Consider the following 20,606-nt stretch of genomic DNA (forward strand, 5'->3'; position numbering starts at 1 on the left):
GAGGCAGTCATGCTACAGCTTCTCTTATTATGACGGATAAGAGCTGCTCTCCTCCAGTAAAATAATTTGAAATATATGTATGTATATGTGTGCGTGTGATATAATATTTAGAAGAACAATAAATTGAAGGTATTCAATTTGTCTAGAAGCTGATGGCTGTATCACCAGCTAGTATAAATTTGCATATTGCTATTGAGAATCAGAGATATTACTGAATAACTCACTACTAAGAATCAAAATCTGAATATGTTGCAAGATAAATATAAATATTTCCATTCCAAAGGAAGTAGAAGTCTATAGAAGTCTATTCATGTGTAAGAATAAATAATAATCTCACATGGATTTCAACCTCTAGTTTACTATATACATATCCTCTATGGCTGCAATGGTAATCCAGTATGATTAGTTCTTTATGCAGTTTTATGTAAAATAATTGTTTACATTTTTTTTTTCTTCTTGCTATTTTTTATTGTTTCATTCAAGTTCATAGCATAGATTCAAAATTTTGGTAAGGTACTTTCCATCACTTTTTAAAATTAACTTTCTCAACTAGTGGTGCTCTGCTTACTCTTAATAACCTACTAAAGCTTTGTAAGGAGAATAACAGTCAGCAGGAACTATGAATACCAATCAGTGCAAAAATAGGATGCTCTTTGGGTAGAACTAAGAAGCAATAGCCACTAAGTCTCAAAATAAGAAAATAATTACTTCACCTGTAGAGTAGTGCCTTTACTGGAAAGGATTACTTCCCCTTTGGTGTTACTCTTCTGGGAATTTTTAATAAAAAATGATTTAACTTCAGCCCTGAGGATATGGCCATTAGACAGACTCAGCAAGTTACCCCTGAAATTATAGTTCCTCTTCCCTAACTTGTGCTGCGAGCAGGAATGGGCTATTAAGTTTAAGTTGTCCTCTGACCAACAGTAATTTTTTTCCTTAGTTTGACAGAACCACATTTACATTCTAGGAAAGATTCATCTACTGCCAGGATCTTTACTTGTGTTCTCTACAGCTGAAAAACCTTACCATAGAAGCAATGGTACCAGGACTGGCAGGGAAGGAGAATACTCAAGAAGAACAGAAATTACATGCAGGAGATTTACAGCTATTCAGGGTGAATGGTGCCATGTTGTCCTCTTACAGAACATCCTAAAATGTGAGTAGAACAATAACTCTGAATTGTGGATAATACTAGAACAGTGCACAGAATTTTAATTTGGGATAACTACATGTCGTTAGTAAAAGGCCTTCCTTGTTACTGTGTGTGCATGGTTGCTTCCTGTCTCTTACTGGTTAGGTGAATAATTAGGTGATGATTATATGTTACCTTTAATGCTCCAGTGGTTTTTACAACTGCAGATCATTAAAATTCGTTTTGTTGTAATTGGGCAATAATGTAAGAAGTGATTTTACCTCTGTACCTTAGCATCTGCCAACATTACTTTGACAGACTCAGTCTTTGCCCATACAGGAAGGTTAAACTGATTTGCTATGAAACATTTTCAAAGTAATGCAATTCCCATGCAGATATTCTTACTTCATAGTAGTTTCTCCAGAGTTCAGTTTAAACATGTTCGCAGTCAAATTCTTAATTAAGAAAGATCTGAAGTATATAATGATCAGTTCAGAAGATCTCTGTGTGGAAATTTCTTTGCTGTTATTTGTAGTTGGTTTTTGTGTTAAAAGAGCCTACGAGGCAAAATCGAAATTAATCTTTACATAATAGCAGCTTCTTCTTGCTGTAGCAACTTCAGGAGTATGAAGAACAGGGTACTTTATCACACTTCTACCTCTTTTTAGGGGGGAGGAGAGATTTCAGGGCAACATTTTATTCTCTATACCACAGTTATCCAGTCCTGGTGCACTCTCCCCTTTGAAAGTGAGATTATAAACCTTTATAAAGCTGTTCCTCACTTAGCATGTAAGGTGCAACACAGGAATTGAAAATCAAAACAGGAATTTCTCACTTGCTGAGAATATGCATAAGGATTTTTTTTTAATTCCATAATTTAATTACTAAATATGACATTTTTAATACACTTTTTGTGCTGGGACGTTGGTCCCATATATCTTCTATTAGTCAAAGGACTGGAAAATTCACTGTAGTTTAGAATGTATGTAGAAACTTGGACTGTAATTCACAACAAGAACTGAAAGTGTGTGTTTGACTTGGATCTTCTAAGACACAATTCTGAGTTCTTAAGTGCTCTTTTATGTTTGTGTCAATGCTGAATATTTTTTCCCCAGATATATATCACTAAACACATGAGTTGTCATCATCCTGGATGAGGAACAGCAGCTTCTTTTTAATCAAAATAAGTGCTTTGCAGGTTAAATAGCTTCAAACCAATGTTTTGAATAAACAATTAAATTAATTAAAGACCAAGGAAACTCCATTTGCTGTTACTTTCAAATAAAAAGTGCTGAAATCTGGATCCACATCAAGTTCATTCATTCCAGAATGACTTGTACACAACTCATGAAATCAAAAATGTCTAATAGAATGTTTTCTCTTAAAAAGACAAACGAAGACTAAAGCGATTATTTCTTATATGTTCTTTCTTTATTGTAGTAAGTTATTAAAATAATAGACCTTTATAATATCACTCACCTGGTTTGTGGGTGCTTTATTTACTATATTATATGTTATACAACTTCTCTGAACACATGCTTAAAAATAGCTCAATGTGTAAGCAAGGCAGAATATATTTTCAGCAAACACTCTATATTTTGATATTTTAAAAATTAATTTCCCCTTTTATTTTATTTCACCTGTTTGACTGTGTTTTCAATACCAGTAACATTTACTGAGCCCTTGGGATGTTAATAAAGTGGAAAAAAAAAAAAAAAGATAAAGCTGGACTTGTCGTAGCAATAATGTGTATACTGGAGGAGACAGATTATAGTCCCTAGGCCATTTAAAATACCATGAAACATTTTTTTTTGCATTGAAAAAACTTGCTAGAATAAAATGGAGTGTTTTATTATTTAAACTGTTGATTAAGATATGGAGAGATTTTATAATATTCCTCTACCATTCATCTTCAGTCAAATAACTTTGTATCAGGCATTTTACTCTTACCATGCTTTTTCCTTCTCTTTCCTTCTGATCATCTTTTGTTTAGAGAGAAATTTTGAATCTCCTTACAGAAAGACATAAGTATCATTTAATTTATCCACATGCCCATACTAGGAGAACAGAAGACAGCAACATTCCTTTTTTTTTTTTTCCTGAAAGTGATTTCACTATAAGAAGGTAACTGGTGACAGTAATAGTAATTTATTGTAATATTCAGCTTGAGCAAGCCTGAGTATCAGTAAAGGGTGTGCAGTACTACTAATAAAAAAATGGAATGTGTGAGTACAACCTGAGTAAGAAGAAAGATCTATGAGCCACTTCCATGAGAGGCAGAGACTCCCAATGAGGTCCTGCACATAACACAGACATTTCCCTGTGCAAGGCCAAACTGGACTATAACTTCTGAATGATGGTTTTCTTCATGTTCAGAGTGAAAGGGGTGCCAGTGGCTGAGATGCCTTTGTCTTCCCCAGATGTAACTGATCACTTTCTAAAACAGTGAGAAGAGGGATCTGGGATGCAGCTTGCCATGAGACACTGCCTTCAAGCTCTTGTGAGCTTCCTGCTCTGCAACCAGTATCTTGCCTTTGTGTATTTCTGACCAAGTCCACTGGAAAAGTCTTCCTGGAATTGACTACCATTACCAAAAAGCAGTTGTAATTTAGGTATCGGTTTTCATAGTGAAATGATTTGTTTGGGGAAAACCATTTTTGTGTTAGCACAAGCTGAATACTTATCAGACCTCGGGATGACAAATGAAGTTGTGACAAAACATTATGTTATCCTTCCAGCAAATGAATCTAGCATTGATTTGGTCATGGATTAATATGCAGCCTGATTAATTTTTTAAATTACTGGTTAATATCAAATTGGGGGATGGAGGGGAAGTGTAACAGTTTCACCTATACATTTGGTCTAGAAGGAGAGAGTGAATTTAATTTTGAAAGATTAAATAACTTGCGATTCTTGGGATTTTACCTTTTTGTCACTCTCACTGTTTCATGATCCCTGTTGGTGGGGAGGACGAGTAGGGGAGGCAGGAGACAGCAGGAAAGTAGCTAGGGATGAAGCGTGGCAGTGTCACTGGAGAAGGTAGAGAGCTCAGCATGCAGTGAGATTTGGAGCTCTCTGCCATAGGTAGGGAGAATGTTGCATGCTGGTGGACTTGCATATTTGCCAGAATGTCTTAGGAGGAGGCCAGGGAAAGGAATCCCTGGTATGGAAAAAAACAAGAATTGTTTGGCCCTATTTCAATCCTCCATCCCACATACTAGTAAAGACCAAATGCATGGATTCTGCTGATTTGGGGAAACTGTTGAGAGGCTCTGAAAGGAATTTATCCCTTTTTCTAGAAAAAAAAAAAAAGGTGTGATATGGGATCAAACAGGAATTTGGGGTTAACATTAGCTATCTGACAGAATAAGGCATTCTCTTTACTACCCTGAAAAACACTGACAGTCTGAAAATGATGCATCATAATTAGGCTGCTCTACAACTACCATTTTAAGATTTGCAGTACAACAAGGTCAATTTCTTGATATTTTTACTTTTGTCACAGTGTTTTTTCACTTAGGGGAACTAAGCCAGTTCTCCTTCCCTGTGTATGTTAAAACTTATAGCCCAACCAGAGCTCCTCATATGCAAAAGGGAGTCTTCTAACAATTAGCATATGAACTACTTTGTCCTTCCCCTTGCTTCCTTGCTTCTTTTTACTTATGCACAGAAGCAGCAGTGTTGGTGTAATACTCGTGCTTGAGACCTACAGGAAATGGGTGGGATCCCAAAACTGTAGAAATGTTTTGTCTCTGTGAAGAAGTGGAGGGCTTAGTATCAAGGCCGAGTTAGGCACCTTTCAAAAGCAGCAAATCAATCAACCTAATTTTCCTAAGACATCATGATAGCTTTCTAAATATCTGGGGTCAAAAACAGTATATGAACATAGATGCCATTATAGTGGTTAACTTAAAAATATTTGCCTGATACTTTTCAGTCACCTTTAGCAGCTTATTAATGTTAATGTAAATTAAATAACTACTATAAAAATACTATACAGTCTTGTAGAAATAGTATCTTCTGATGTTCAGTTGACTTAACAGATAGAAAAGCAAACACGCTGACCTTAAATATACTTTATACATGACTGAAAAGCAGGGAAGAAACCAAACATAACTTCTGAATCTAGTTTCTCCCTTTAGTATTTAGAGCAGATGTACTTTATAAAAAAAAAAAAAAAAAGCCCTGGAAGTTTTATTAAGGCCATGAAGTGGGGTTGTAAAAAGGTGCTGAAACAGCTTCATGGGTCGTGGTTCATTAACTCTAATTGTCACGTCTGGATTCCATCTGATGGGTGATCAGGTCCTTCCTTTCTCACATCCTTTTTCTCACTGTCTTCAGGTGACCAGCTTCCAAAGCTACCTCTTTCAGAGGTATGTCCAACAGTGGACCTGGGTAATAGTTCTTTTTTTAAATCACTTCAGTCATATTTGCACACGTCTTTTTCTTGTTGGATTTGATCCTTTTCTTGTATCCTTCCTGTGTGGAGCATTCCTCTGGAGAGAACAGGATCATCATTAATGAAAAGCATTTTAGAGTTAGAGAGATAGTTATATTGTTACCTAAAAGTTTTCCTACTTGACAAGACTTGCACACATACATTAAAAATAGAAAATGTAGAAGCCTTATCAAGCACCAAGTTCCTTCAGATTTCAGGCTTGATATGAGGGAGTGAAGAAGCAATGTTTTAAATACCACCCACATAAGACAACCACATAATTTATAGTATGTGGCCATCTGTGTGCTTCCCAAGTTCCTGTTTCTTTATTAGAATTAACTATGTGCCAGAAGCAGAACATTAACTCTACAGGCAGTGGAAAAGACATGGGACAAGTAAAGAATGTTCCTCCCTTTATTTCATGAGGTTTGTGACTGTAAGTTATGTCATGATTGCTTGGTGTCTTAAAAAATGAATTAATGCTTTCTGACCAATGTCAAATAACACCTTTATTTTTAGCAGTAAACATATTTATATGGGCATAGAATTACCTGTTTTCCCTAACAGAATTAAAATATTCCAAAAAATGTCAGAACCTCGAATTTATTTGTCTAGTTCCAAAGCATAAATAAAACCTCATGTCATAACAAAAGAAGGAATAAACTGTCATTACTATGAAAGATGTCATTTTGTTAGATTTTCAGCTATAACTTAAAGTATTATAACTGTTATAACAGTTATTTAACAGTTATTTAACAGTTATTATAAATTCTCCTATTACTGGTTTTAAATCTATTGAATCTATTTATACCTGTAGACCCTAAAATTTTGAAGAAAATTCTTATAACTCTATTTTGCCACTAATAGCAGACATACCGTCCTAGAAGTAGTGCCAACATTAAGTATGTGTAAGTGTATTTATTTTTTTCAGATGCTTAAAATGGTATCTATAGCATTAAATGGCTCAGTTATTTCCAGGTTAAAGCTGTCATGCTTTTTCCTATTGATAAAAAGGTCTGTAATCCATTTTTGTTAATGAATTTGATTTGTTTTCATTTAAAATACCACCAGTGTGGGATATTCCTGCCAGAGTTGTCTGATAACGATTTCTCAAAATTATATAAGCATTTATGTTTCTTTTAAAACATTTCCCTTATTGTATATGAGAAGAAATGGCACAGATAATCCGAGTGTCCTACTTCTCACTTCTGTGTACTTGTTAAAAAGATCACTTCACCAATTGATAAATACACTTGACATTCAGATTAAAACTAAGGCATCTGTTAACATAGGCTATCTATATGACCTGTTAATGTAAGCACAGTATTATTCTGATTGTTCAGGTTTATTATGTGAGCAGTGTTTTAATTATTTTTGTTACAGTCCTGGAAAATATAATATGCAAAATGAAAATTAAAACAGCCAATGTTTCAAAATGTTTTTGGTATTAATATTTTATCTGATCTTGTTATTTTTTGGAAAATCTTTCCATTCTCTCAAAAAATCTGGTTCACTCTATCATATAAGCTTCCTATTTCATTTTGGGCTGTGTTATGTCAGCATTAATTTCATTACTTCTACAGCCTCTTCTTTTCCTTTTGTTTATTGTATGTCAGGACCTAACTGGTCCATATTTAGCCAAGGCATGCTAAAATCAGTAATCTATAATTCTGCAATTTTGTCCATAGTATCCCTCTGGCTGAGAGCATGAAACTGAGATAAAACCTCGTGGATCTTTCAACAATATCTCTGGTCCTTAGCCTCATCGCCATTTTTTTTATTTTTATCATCTGCAAATAGACATTTTCCTGCTTTTTATCTGTAGGTGAGGAGCTCACTGGCCTTATTTTCACACTGCTCTATCTTCACTTCAACTTGCTGTGTGCCTTCATAATTTTCTTTAATAACAGAAGGAAGTGAGAGGTGTTTAAATAAACTTATAAAACATTTTTATGCAAAGCTCTCACTTCTTCAATCTCCAACGTTAATTTACTTCTGCTTCCACTTTTATTTTCCTCTGAGAAACTCAGCTAATTTCCTTCTTGTTACAGTTTCATATGTAGCCTAGTCCATGTTTTCAGATGTTTGACCTTTATTAGCTATATAAAACAGAAAAACCCCGAGATTCATCATTAGGGAGTTACTCCATTTCCAGTTCTTTTCTTCTGGGCCACCATTTTTAAACTGGCTTAGAGTCTTTGCATGAGCTGTCCACGCTAACGCTCTGATGTCTGATCTATAAAATCTGCCATCAAAGAAAACGAGGCCAACATATATTTGACCTGTTGCATAAATTTTCAGCTAGGAAAAATATTACATTTCCTGAGAAGAATGCTGGTGCCTTTAGATGTTGTGAAGTCTAGTTTGATTTTTATTTTTTATTTTTATTCCCTCTCCATCTACTCCTCCATACTTTCTCCATAACTGACTGGTCCTGAAGTCCTTAGGAGTATGTGCTCTTACCTTTGAAATATGTACTTTTGTTTTTGCAACCTTCTGAAATACAGTTATCCAATATTTAAAATATTTGTCTAACCTGTCTTCTCTTCTCCTATATTTGAACAGTTACTGGTCTCAGGTCTGTGCTCTTAGCAACATACATTTTTCAAATTGCTCTTTCTTTGGGTGCATGACTCTTATTTGGCTATTTTAGGCTATGGCTTATATCAAACATTGCCAATTCCTGTTAGCAAGACAAGTTACAGATAAGGCATTGTACTTTTTTGTATGAGTGTTCTTAACCTGCCCCCAGTGCAAGGGAAGTGCTGTTAGTTTGTATCTCAGTGAAAGAAGTTTTCAAAACCCCTGTGTTTAAGATACTCAAGTGTGAGTTCATACATAGAGGATCAATGCTACGAAAAACCTATCCCGTTACACAGCAGTTTGAGCACAGATGTATGGCATTTTTCACAAAAATCTACCCCACCTTTCCTTCTCACTCCACCAGCCACAAAATATTTATGGGATTCAAGGCTATGTAGTGAAGAATATAGGAAACTAAAATAAATCTGATTTTATTTTGAGGTTTGTCTCCAAGATTCCATGCAGGTCATGCAAAAGCCTGCTTAAGGTCACTTATCAATGGTTCTACAGCTGTCTACGCCCCACAGATACTGTTAAGTACCAGCATGGTGAGAGTTGCCTGCACTCTGTGGAGGCAGAGGTTGAACAAGAACCCATGGGAACAGAAAAGGTCATCAGAGCCAAGCAGAAGCATCAACTAATTTGGACATTCACATTTCAAGTGTTTCTAGCTACAAAAACATGTTGAAATGAGTCTCAGTGTGTGCTCATGCAGGTGATTTTGCAGTAGGGCACAAAGCCAGAAGAAATCCCTGAGATTAGAGAGTTATTTTCTTCCCATATTCTTTCAGGTATGAATGCTCCTACTCATAGAGAACCAGGAAGCCTCTATCCTACTTGCCAAATATAGCCTTCAAAAAACCCCTTTCTAACCACCACTCACACAGATGGGGTGCAAGGTATCACATTACTAAAATTCAGAGGAAAAAGTAGAAGTGGTAGACAGAGAACAGAGTGTGACAGAGTAATCTTATTTATTGCCTACTTGCAACCCAAAATGTTGGGTTTTTAATCTGGGAAGGACTCCTTAACCCCTGTTGCACTTACTCTGCTATATATTTAACATCAAAATATACCTCCCAAAGAGATGAAAACTCTTGTTTACATCTGAGTTTAAGAAGAAAGTCATCCAATCCACGAGTATTACCCAATAATTCAAAAGCAATTCTGTGACTCCAATATGGATTGAGTTTTGTCCTAAAATAATATATAACAGTTCTTTAGGGATTCCTGGGAAAGTCTTAATGTTCCGTTCTAACTCCCACATCATTAGTTTGAAAACATAAGGCTGTTTTTTCTTTCCTTTCTATCCTCCCTTGTAGTGCTTTTCAAAGGTGGCTTATTTTCCCTGAGTTTTTCCACAAAAGAAGTTGGTAAACTTTAAAGTCTATGTGTGGGGAGGCAAGGAGCAACATGAAAGCACCCTGGTAATGTTTTTGTGTGTGTAGGGGGGAAAGACTTGCTGTAGGCCTATTAGGTTTCTCCAGATTTTTTCTCAGAAAAAAAAAAAAAAAAGACAAGAAAACTGTCTTGCCACTAATGACCTTACCCCTTGGATTTTGTGCTTAATTTTGATGCAACTTTCTTTGAACACAGACATTTCACTCTGATCAGCAGAAGGCATTCCATGCTCCCGTTACTGTGCCAGTTCGGAGTTGAAATCCTGAATTCAACCTGCACTTGACAGAGCAGTGACAGGTGATGCTTTTGAATGGTGTTTATGCTGAGTGAACTGGAGGCAGGAAGGAACAGCACTTGCTGCTATGAGGCTTTCCTCCTGCCAGCCGCATGGAGCAATCACCCAAGCACCTGATCTGGTTCTCTACACTGCTTCCCTAGGAACTTTCTCCCTGGGAGCGTGCCTCCTTCAATGCTTTCTGCCTTACCTCTGAGCTCTTTGGCATAACTCCTTTAGTGGAACAGGAGCACAGCCACTACTTATGTTATAATCACTTAGTGGGTAAGACCATTTCTGTAGGAAGTGGATAACTTCTTTTCAGTGCCTTCCCCACAGGAGCCTAAAGACACCAAGGAAAGTGCTAACTGCCACATCATGATCTAAGCGGAAAGAAAAATCTATCCTCTTAAAAATGTGCAGAAAATCATTAAAATTGAATAGGCTTCTGCTGTGGTTTGTGCACTTGCCCAGAGGACAGTGCACAAGGATGAAGGTCTATGTTGTTCCTGTTTTAAAGCCTATTGGAATTGTTCTCCACTCAACAATATTTGAATGAAGAAAGCTGACAGTCCAGTGTAGATCTGGCTTGCTGTTGGGGATGGGAAACAGGCTACAGAGCCACCTCTAGCTCCAGAAAGCCTGCCCTGGAGTAGTGCAGTGGATCACTTCAGCTGGAGCAGCAGGGCACGTTTTCGCAGCATGGTGACTGGAGGAGCCGAGGAACTGAAATCTTCCGCTCTCCAAACAAGCACCCCCCAGCTTTTATTTAAAAGGAGAAGTAGCAAAAACAAACACCACTACTTGCTGTTGTGTTTTAAAAAGAGGGGTGAATCTTCTGAAAAGAAAGGTCAGGTTGTTTACCTCCCTCTGGCAACTCAGTGCGGCTGTGCAGTCACGGAGCCCTGCGTTAAGAAGGCAGGTCGTGCCTCCAGGGCAGCCCTGGTGGGTCCAGCACATGGTGGGACTTGGGACCCAACACTGTGCACAGCACCGCATTTGGCCAGATGTAGACAGACTGCTAAGCATACATGGCATGGTACATGCTGCATCTGCCCAAAACGTACGCCTCTCTTAGTATCCTCTCTGACAGTGACCATTAGCAAATATTTAGAGGAGTTAAAGAAACAGGCACAAAGTGAGCCTTCCCCAAGACATCCTCTCTCATGAGGTTTAGGAAGTCCTCAGATGTTTAGGAACTTCTTTGTTTGGCATGCCCAGGCCTGCCCACAGCAACCGACATGTTCATCTCCGGGGTCAGGAGCCTAAAAGTTAGGGTAATGAAACCCTTCCTCAGCTTTGATCCCAGAACTTTTCTAGCTTTTTTTTTTTTTTTTTTCTTTTTCTTTTTTGTCGTCTTCATCCATCTCTTCCCCTTCTGACCTCTATACCTTTAAAGACTTGGATGCTCCTAGTGACTCCAATTGCAGATAAGTTAAATTCAACCAGAGGAACCTGTACAATTATTTCAGATGAAATGCATTCTTTTACTTAATTATTCAGCAATAAGCTTTACATTTTCAGATCTAAGGCCACATCTGTATTGCTCTATTGCTGTGTTGCCGTATTTCACCATTTACTGTAGTTCAATCACGCATAGGCTTTTCTGTTACTAAATAGCTGCAGCATGGGTGGTCCTATACAGTTTTCCTTTGAACAGTGTAAAATGCCCTGTTTCCCTTATGCAGTGACAGTCTGTTTTTAGCAGTTCATCTGCAAGTTCTGCTCCAAGCTATACTACTCCCCCAAGCCACCATAAGTCTTGAGATAAATATATGCATGTGTACATATTTCTAGTATAGAGAAGAATATTATAATCAGAAATCATCCACATTAGCAAGATTAATTCCCTACCATTTTGACATGCTTTATTTTAAATCATTAAATTAGGAGCGTAATTATAATATAGTCTCCCACCTTTCATTATCTTCAAACAGTTGAATGCCTGGGGTACTTAAATTTTGAGAATGTCCTCTTAAAGTTAATCTTCAATTAGATGTAATAATCAGTTTTAAATAAACATTTTCTAATTTTGCTTTAGAATTAAAAGTTGTCCTGAGAACAAATCACATATACTCTTATTACTGATTCTTGTGAAAGGAGCACTCTTTGACAATTAATTATTCCATCCCATGGACAAAGCAAAAAAAAAAAAAAAAAAAAGCTCCCTAAAGCTAACTATTCTGCTGGTTTAGACTTTGAAAATACTGACCTCTAGATCAGAATACATTAAGCGTATGAATTGTGGCTGCTGCTGCTGGAAAGAAATAGATACTAAACTTTCAAATTAATGTAGGTCACCAAGTGTTGTTCCCAAGATGGAGAAGAGGGTTTCTTTGTGGCTGAGGAAAGGTTAAACATTAATTCCCCAGGTTTCCTTCTGCAGATCTAACAGTGTTGTTAAGCACTTTGATTTTCCCTAGTTAGAACAAGTATATAGCCAAGTCTTTTTATTCCTGAAATTGTATTTTGTAGGTTTTGTAGGTAACATACAGGTAAGGATTGATGAAACTGTGGTGTTTCCATGGAAATGCATGGAAAACTTTATCACATTATACAGAGTTTTCCTGTTTAAGAATTAGGAATTCCTAGTAATTGTTTAAGACAATTCATATTATAAGATGAAATATTTCTTTTTCCTTGTTATTTTGTTCTCCAGTTTAATCAGATTTTACTTACTAGTACAAAACAATGCTCTCAATGTTGCTCTTTTTTTTTTTTTTTTTTTTTCTTTGCAGTGCTTAGGATCTGGCCCTTATCCTCTTGGTTCTCTAAAGTAGTAGCTGATGCACAACATTTATTGTTCCCTTTGGTGGACTTTGGCAGTTTTAGCTGATGTCATTTTTCTAGAAATAATCTGTTCTTTGTAAATGTGTGATCATCGAGCTTGCTTGAGCCTTTATTTTTATAAGAAAGAGAAATAGAAGGGGGTTTGTCTGCAGGCTTGTGTGCTTGTAGTATTCCTTGTGGTTAATGACTTTACAAGGCTTAACAGCAGTTCTTAATCAAGAGAAATTCTTGTTAGAGAAATCATGGAAATATTAAAATTTCCTAATATTTAGCATTTTGGAAATATTAAAAGTATCCTAAACATTTCAGAGAACAATAAGTTCTAAAGTGTAATTACTATTTGCCCTTTTCACTGTCCACGACATCAGTACTCAAATCATTGTAGAGATTTACAGAGGAACTGTCAAAGTGATCAGATCAGAAATACCGAACATTATGGTCACTATTCTTAAGTATCAAGGATAAAAAATGTATTAAAAATATGCAGTTTCATTTTCATGTTCTTCTTTGTTTTGTTATTTTTTGTTAATAGTTCTTATGGATACAGATCCCATCCTGAGTCTCGCGCTCCATGTGAGCAAACTGAGATTCAGTCAGTCGTATGTGAAGGAGCTATGCATACTGCCGCAATACTCTAGTATCCTCTGGCTGTATAAAAGGTTCCCAAGATCTAGATCTGATGATCTCCACCCAATTTCAAGCTCTGCCCTGTAGGACAGCTTTGCCTGACACACTGTTCAGTGTATGTTGAGGGGATACAGTGTTCCCGTCTCCAGCTTTCTGGAGAAGTATAGGCCAATGGCTCAGGGTATCTCCCAGAAAATACTCTTAATGAAGAGCTGTAAGAAGTGTTTTACTGACCCGTAGGTATTCTTTCAAGACCATCCTTTCCCAGCTTTAAAGTTGCATTTCTCAAATGCTTAGAGCCATCCCTCTGGCACAGAAATGTTCTGAAATTATGCTGTTAGCTGACACTTCTGAGACAGAGCAGTCAGTGATAACCGGATCTACAGCAAGGGCTTTATTCCCTAGTATTTCCCATCCCAGAAGAGAAAATTAAATGGTAACTCACTTCCCTGAGCAAGGACATCAAATGTACTTTAAATTTTAGTGTTTATGTGTTTTATTCATATGTTTATACATCTTATGATGACATCTGATGACAGATAAATTTTATTCAAGATACCTAAGCGGTCTCCAAAGCACAGGTCAGATTCAAAGTTCCCCAGCCTAAGGTATTTTTCTTGGTTGATCAGGAAGCCAGGCTGCCTCTTGCTTCTTCTCTCCTTCACACCTGGGAGCTTGCATGCCTACACAGTGGTGGCCTCCTGGCAGCAGGCATCAGAGCCTGTCCAGCAGTCTAGCCTCACAAGCTCTCCTGGAAAGGACATCCTGCCATTCAAATCCTCTCAGGTTTGTGAATGTCCTTAAACTCACCCAGACTTCCTAATTCGTTGGTGACTACGGCAGAAAAAGGGCTGCTACTTTTCCATCTGCTTGCTTACAAAGGCTTGGTGCTTCATTACCCAAGGAGACTGATGAGTGACGTGCCACGTCCAGAGAGATGCTGAAGTTCAGAGCTGTGCTTGCAACTCACCTTTCTTACTAACTTCCTAGCCAGCATCTCTCCTGTATGGATAGCTAGACATTGGATTCAGGGTATTCTGAGTCCTCAGGCTGGAACAAGTCATTGAAAAACTGAAATATGTTTTTAACACAGCCAGTGTGTCTCCTGTACTTTTGCAGAAGGATGGCATTTACCATGAGCTTTATGAAATACCTTCTTAATTACATGGATCCCAAAACACACTCCTAAATACAGACAGAAACCTTCCCCAGATTTCTGTATTAGTGGCAGAGTTATGGACTTTGTGCCAGTGGGGGAGGGTGAAGGCATTGGGGTGCCTGTATGAAATAAGGCATCTTGAAGAATTTCAGTCATTTTAATTTAAGCAAGTTTTTAAAATAATAGTTTAGTATAGGCTATCCTTCATTCTTTGGTTTTATATGTATAATTGCTTTTCTTTCTGGTAATAAATAACCCATATTTATGGATAAGGAGAAACAGATGTTAGGGGGCAAGGAGTATTTCTTGCCAGTAGCTTCCTTACTGTCTTGCCATTTGGATTATGTTGTGTAAATGGAGCAAAATGGTAACTTTATTCCACTGAAATTCAATTTGTGCATATGAAGTCAAGTTTCCCTGAGGCAAAAATCAACTAAGGCAGTAGAACTCCCATGCACACACCTGTATTTGGAACAGCTTGTCACATAAGGAGGTATGAATGGCGAGACAGGCATTTTAATCATCAGACTTGAGATTTCAATGTTAACAGACACTGCTGAGAGCAAGGCTTCCAGGAAACCATGCGTTGCTTCTGGTCTTTGCAAGATAATTCTTCTCTAAATAGCACAGCTAGTGGCTTAGGATGACTAGAGAACTCCCTCCAGTGGGAGATTTATTGCATGAACCCTGTTTGAAACTGTGCTCTTCTAATGACTGTCTCTTTGGTGGCAAACACATCATAAGTTATTAATGTGTCTTGCTCCCTTTTACTTTTCTACAATAAATCTGTAATCTTTTATATTTCTTAAAGCAAAACCCTGTAAAGCACATTGTGCTTTGCTTTGAGAAGCTGTGGTTTGGTCCATGAAAGGGATACGGGTCAGTTAAAGGAATTAAAGTCCAGGCTTACCTGCTACACACAAGAAGGAACCAGAAGCAGCCAGGCTGCTTCCTCATAGTTATTGCTTATAGAGGAGAGCACTGGGGCATGAAACTGGTGTTCCATATAAGTTGTGACCGTGGGTTTAGCTTCCCCTAAAAGGGCAGCTGGAAATACGTGCTGCAAGCTCCTTTGGAATGACAGATCTGCTACAGATCTCCAAGCAGCTTACATTCTTGTCAGCCTTTGCTCTAGTCTATGTCCTGTACCTCTCGTTGCACCAGATGTTAGCCTGTAGACCTCTACTTACAAAGAACAGTAAGTAATGTCAGCAAAAAAAAGGTTCTGTAATCATGTAATGAATATTTTTTTGATCTTACATATAGGATTTCTGTAGGTTTGGTTTTGAAGCTCTTCCAGAAGTGCTATTATGCATAGTATAAAGATAACGATACATGCCTTATTTTAAATGTAATTTTCTTAATTGTTTCATACTCCTTAGGGTTATGATTTGGAGATAGAAATCTTTTGACAACAAAACAGGCAGAGAACAGGTTTTGACTATAGAAATTTCCTGATGGCACTTCTAGTGAGGCACTTGGGCATTTTTCAGCAGTGTCTGTCTTCACTGTGAAGACATAATTCCTGCACTTTTTCATTGTCCTTCAAGTATCTCAGTTGTCATGTTACTGGGAATTTGTCTTACTAGGGTCTCACTTAATGCTGTCAGATGTCATTTTTCTTTCTGAACAGGGAAACCTTGTTTATTCAAAGCAATCATAGAATCACAGAATGGCTTAGGTTGGAAAGGACCTTAAAGATCATCCAGTTCCAACCCCCCGGCCATGGGCAGGGAAACCTCCCACCAGACCAGGCTGCCCAAGGCCCCACCCAGCCTGGCCTTGAACACGTCCAGGGATGGGGCATCCACAGCTTCTCTGGGCAGCCCGTGACAGTGCCTCACCACCTTCTGAGTGAAACTTTTGTAGGAATATGTTATGTTTACAATCGCATGGATTACTGCATGAGGATAATCTTACAGAACTCCCAATTCTGGCAAGGATGTAATGTCATCTATTTACCTACTATACAATACCATGATCAAATACTGTAAAACAAGGCCAGATTGTTTTTTAGGAAAATTTCCCTTATAAATTGTTTGGGAACCTTGAGAAATACATTATACTATTTCTACTTCTCGTTTTCCTTAATCTACCTGGATAGCTGGAAGGTACATGCTATGGTCTATACTGTGGGAAAAACAAACATCATGCAAACTTCCTGGCCACAAGAGAAAATAAAACAAACACATCTTCTCACAAAAGTACAACTTTCCCCTCCTAAGTTACTGAACCGAAATAACTGAAGTTTAGATGAAAATCCTGCTGTAGCTCTTCTTTTCTGTTCAGATAACATGCCATATGGAAGTCAATGGAAACTGCCACCTTTTGGCTGTTTATAGAAGATACTGGCCCAGTGTCCTACTGCTGTGTAACAGTAAGCAAGCTTCAGGTCCCTTGCTGACCAGCTCCTGACCCAAGTATCTATGTGTTTTTCAGTTAGCTTTGACTCAAGGCAATGTTTCTGATATGACACTCATCAGTGTTAGCACAAGGAGTGTAATAGAGTTTTCATTCTCCTCTTGCCACTGTCTCTTAGAAAGCTGGCTATGTTTTAGAGTCTCTCTCTGCCAATCATTTCTCTAAATGCAGAGTTTAAAAAACATTGTAGGATAAAGACAAACGGGGCTGCAAGATGCTGTTAGTGCAGGAAGACATTGCACGAATTCAAGGGTTACTGTGTTGGCAGAATAATTACAATTTGCTCTCACTGCAGTTCTGACCAAGGTCCCTGGACACAAGCTGCCCTGAGTACAGCCCTAAGCTGGAATGACAGACCTGGCAATGCTGAACATACTGCGCTCTGCAGGACTTTTGGCACCCATGAGCTCTTACATCAGGATTCTGCTCTAATATAGTGCTCAGCAGAAGGTTTAGCTTTCTCTTTGCCAACTGAAAGCACGGCCATGGGGGTAAAAACTGGACAAGAGGAAAGTTCTTGTGCAGTTTTGACACTGAGAAAATATTGCCAGAGCTACTCGTACGTGATCCCTGTAGTAAATTACTGTGGAAGCTCAGGGCAAGGAAGGAGACCTAACCTTGTCCTTGTATAGTCCACTTGCAGGCATAAATGTTTAAAATCAATATGATTCACTTAACTTTCCTTTCCAATCTTGAATGACATATCTCAGTTATAAACAGGTGAAACAGCATCTAGTTTTCATCTGCAAGCCTGTGCAAAATTGCCCTGCAGATGTTTGCTTGTTGCCACAGGGAGAGTACACCTTGTCTGCATCCTTCCCTGGTCCCTGCTGGAGTGCGAGGAGCCGCTGTTCTTGCCGTGGTTGTGCAATGGACCTCTCTGAGGAAAACCTGTTTGTGTCCATGCTGTCTGAATGAGGTCAGTTCTCATGGCAACCACACTTTGCCCACAGAAATGTGCATTGTTTTCTAACGCTTTCCTCTTCTATGTAGAAATTATGTAAAATCCAAGGCAGCAGAAGAGTAAGAAAGAAAACTACTTGGGATGCAGGCTGCAGAAGCAGTGACACTTATTTGCCTTCACGAGGATTGCTGGTGTTTCACAAATGATCAAGCAGCCTGAAGTTTTGTGAGACAACACACATTAAGAACACTCCACTGATGTTGCTCAGCAAAATGTCCATATGAGACGTATTTTAAACAGAAACCAAATTAATGCAGGTTGAGTTACCATCAGATACGGCAGAAGCCAGCAGCCATATTGCTGGGAGCCTTATTTCAGTCACCCCTTCCTTTCCTCCCCCCTGCCTTCCGTGTGAAGTTGGGTAGGACTGGGGTGATCCCATGGGAAGAGGAGAGGCTGTGCTTTGTTGGTGGGGCTTGCCAGTGCTCCCTGTGCCCAGCTCTGCTCCAGTGCCCAGCAAGGCTCCTGCCAGCAGGGGATTAGGGGCATGGCGATGACTGTGGTAGCACCGCACTTGTAACAAGAGAATTCCCTGCTGATGCTGTAAGGTTATGTTAAATCTCCTTTGTAGATCTAGCAGGGGATTAGGTTGTTCTCCCCCCACCCCCCATCCCCAGAATTCAAAACCTTTTAAATGGGAGACAGACACCCTCTGTGCTTTGGCATTTTTTTGCTCTTACAAAAGGGAGCAAGGACTTGGCCTCAGACTAATAAAAACAAACATTTACCTTGATTACAAGAACATCCCCAACCTGACTGTTTTATAGTGCCTCCAAACACGAAGCAGAACTGTTACTAGGCAAAAAAAAAAAAAAAAAAAAAAGCTCCCCTGCAAAGAACAAGCACTTATTCATTGGGAGGTTACTTTCAGCGCTGCTCTGAGCCGTCTGGCGCAGCTCAGACTGCATGAGGAGATGGGGTTGCAACAGCTCTTGGTCTCATATCTTAGCACAATTTCTGTGCTTGTGACTTCTACTGATAATGTAACTGATTGCTCTCTGCCCTCTGTATGGTACTTGTGAAGCTGAAGTGTACTACAAGTCTACCAGCAAGATCGATCGCAAAACCTATAATAAGAATATTAGTTAGTAAAAGCTGTAAACTACTGTATTTATTTTAGATTATTTCATTTACCTTCTTTGTTGTCATGGGGATCACTGTAGATAGATGCCAGGGTAAACAAGGAGAAAATGACAAAAGCCAGCAGGATGAAAGCTACTTCAAGGTTTGTGAAAGGCAGCTCCATGAACTGTTACTGCTCCACCTAGGAAAAAGTGCAAACGTTGGCTCTGCTGGCTGTGGAGAGGGATTGCTCTCCCAGAGGAGTCAGGTCTTTAGTCAGAAGGATGCCAGATCCTGGTCTAACTGGTTAAGTAACTTCAGCAGGTAAGGGAACAATGCTGTCGCTCATGCAGGAATGCAAATTCAAGCTGTTTTACTTACCAGGTAGGACGTAGAGTTTGCTCTAGGAGGCGTTTACAGCTTGCTTTCACTATTACGAGAGCAGCTATTGAAGTAATGCTGTACTCAGCTGGATACCTATATCTATCTATATCCTATATATATTTTATATATCTCTATGCAATGTATGAATCTTTCAGCATAGCAAAAAATCCTTATTAAAACAAAAAGTATCTGTAGGATAGCATAGATTTTCTTAGCAGTAAAACTTGTGGTATGCACATACACTACTTTCTGTGTAGAGGAAGGTTTAAAGTGTATGAGAGCAAGCCCCAGCATTACCAAAGCAATGAGCGAATTACCAATCAAGCCCCTGTCAGCAGTTAGTGAGGAAGTTCTGAAGTCAAGGGAAATGTAAAGTGTTCAGTTGCTCACAGGATTTAGGTCTAAAAATCAGTATCCCAGAAGTCTGAAAACCAAGGAGCACTTTTGTACAGAGAAGTTGTGAAGAATCAGAAGCAAATCAAGATGTTGAAACAGCCTGTAGTAAATAAAGGGAAGCAGGCACTTACTGATTGCCAGGAATTTGTGTGTACAGTCCATTGGGGTTTCTTCATAATCATCACAGTTTCATAAAATGATTCAGGCACAAGTCAATCACTTACAGCTGGAAGGATCTAATGCATCGTGGTTCCCTGAGGCTTTGCAGTTGCTGCCTTCCTCATGGCAGGTACAGTATACACCAGGCTAGAGACTCCCAGGGACAAGTGATGAAAGTGCAAGGAGCAGGCACAGAGCTCAACAAGTTTTTTTTCTTGTACCTGCCTACAGGATGCAAGCAGTATGCATGCAAGCTGAAGCACAGAAGTTATAACAATGCCATTTAGGCAGACAAGACTGGAGTGTGTACATTGTAAAGCATGTTGCATTTTAAACCCTAGTAAAATATTAACATAATTGTAAACAAGATTAGCTAGTATAGGAGACCCAGCTCAGTGAATGGATCAGAAAGAATTTTAACATTCAGATCCATACTGTTACAAACAATAATTATTAGAATGAGAAGGCTGTGTCAGTAAAAAACATACCTGTACAGATGCAGCTTATACAAAAAATAGTCCTTTTGAAGAATCTTTCTGATCACTTTGGGAGTTATTCTGTATATTCTTGATTTCTAAAGGACAGGTGTGTTTGCTGCAAAATTTTGGTCTGAAAAACACAAATATAACATTTATACAAACAAAAGCATCAGTCTCCTCTAATTATATTAGCTACACGTTAAGTAAATGGGATTTCTAAACAATCAATTTTTAATATTCTTACTATTCTATTATTTTAAAATATAGGTATGTGTGATGTATTAGGTACTTACCACATTTTATTCAATAAATGTAAGAATGGTCTGTTCCAATCAGA

General features: G+C 38.3%; 1 protein-coding gene and 1 long non-coding RNA gene across 2 annotated transcripts in view; one reads left to right on the forward strand and one right to left on the reverse strand.

The window, feature by feature from the left end:
• Positions 1-2,607: 2,607 nt before the first annotated feature.
• LOC308195038 lies at positions 2,608-19,753 on the reverse strand. Its single transcript, XR_013951174.1, has 2 exons — positions 18,924-19,753; positions 2,608-5,628 (listed from the first exon to the last, which is right to left on the reverse strand). It is a non-coding gene; the product is annotated as an uncharacterized lncRNA (long non-coding RNA).
• LOC308195033 (uncharacterized protein) overlaps positions 6,241-20,606 on the forward strand; it is a 95,219-nt gene continuing 80,853 nt past the window's right edge. The window contains exon 1 of the transcript XR_013951150.1: positions 6,241-17,744. The gene's annotated coding sequence lies outside the window, so the exon portion shown is untranslated. The remainder of the gene's footprint in view (positions 17,745-20,606) is intronic.

Source organism: Anser brachyrhynchus (genome assembly GCF_964034855.1).
Source record: "Anser brachyrhynchus genome assembly, chromosome: 4".
Taxonomy (NCBI): domain Eukaryota; kingdom Metazoa; phylum Chordata; class Aves; order Anseriformes; family Anatidae; genus Anser; species Anser brachyrhynchus.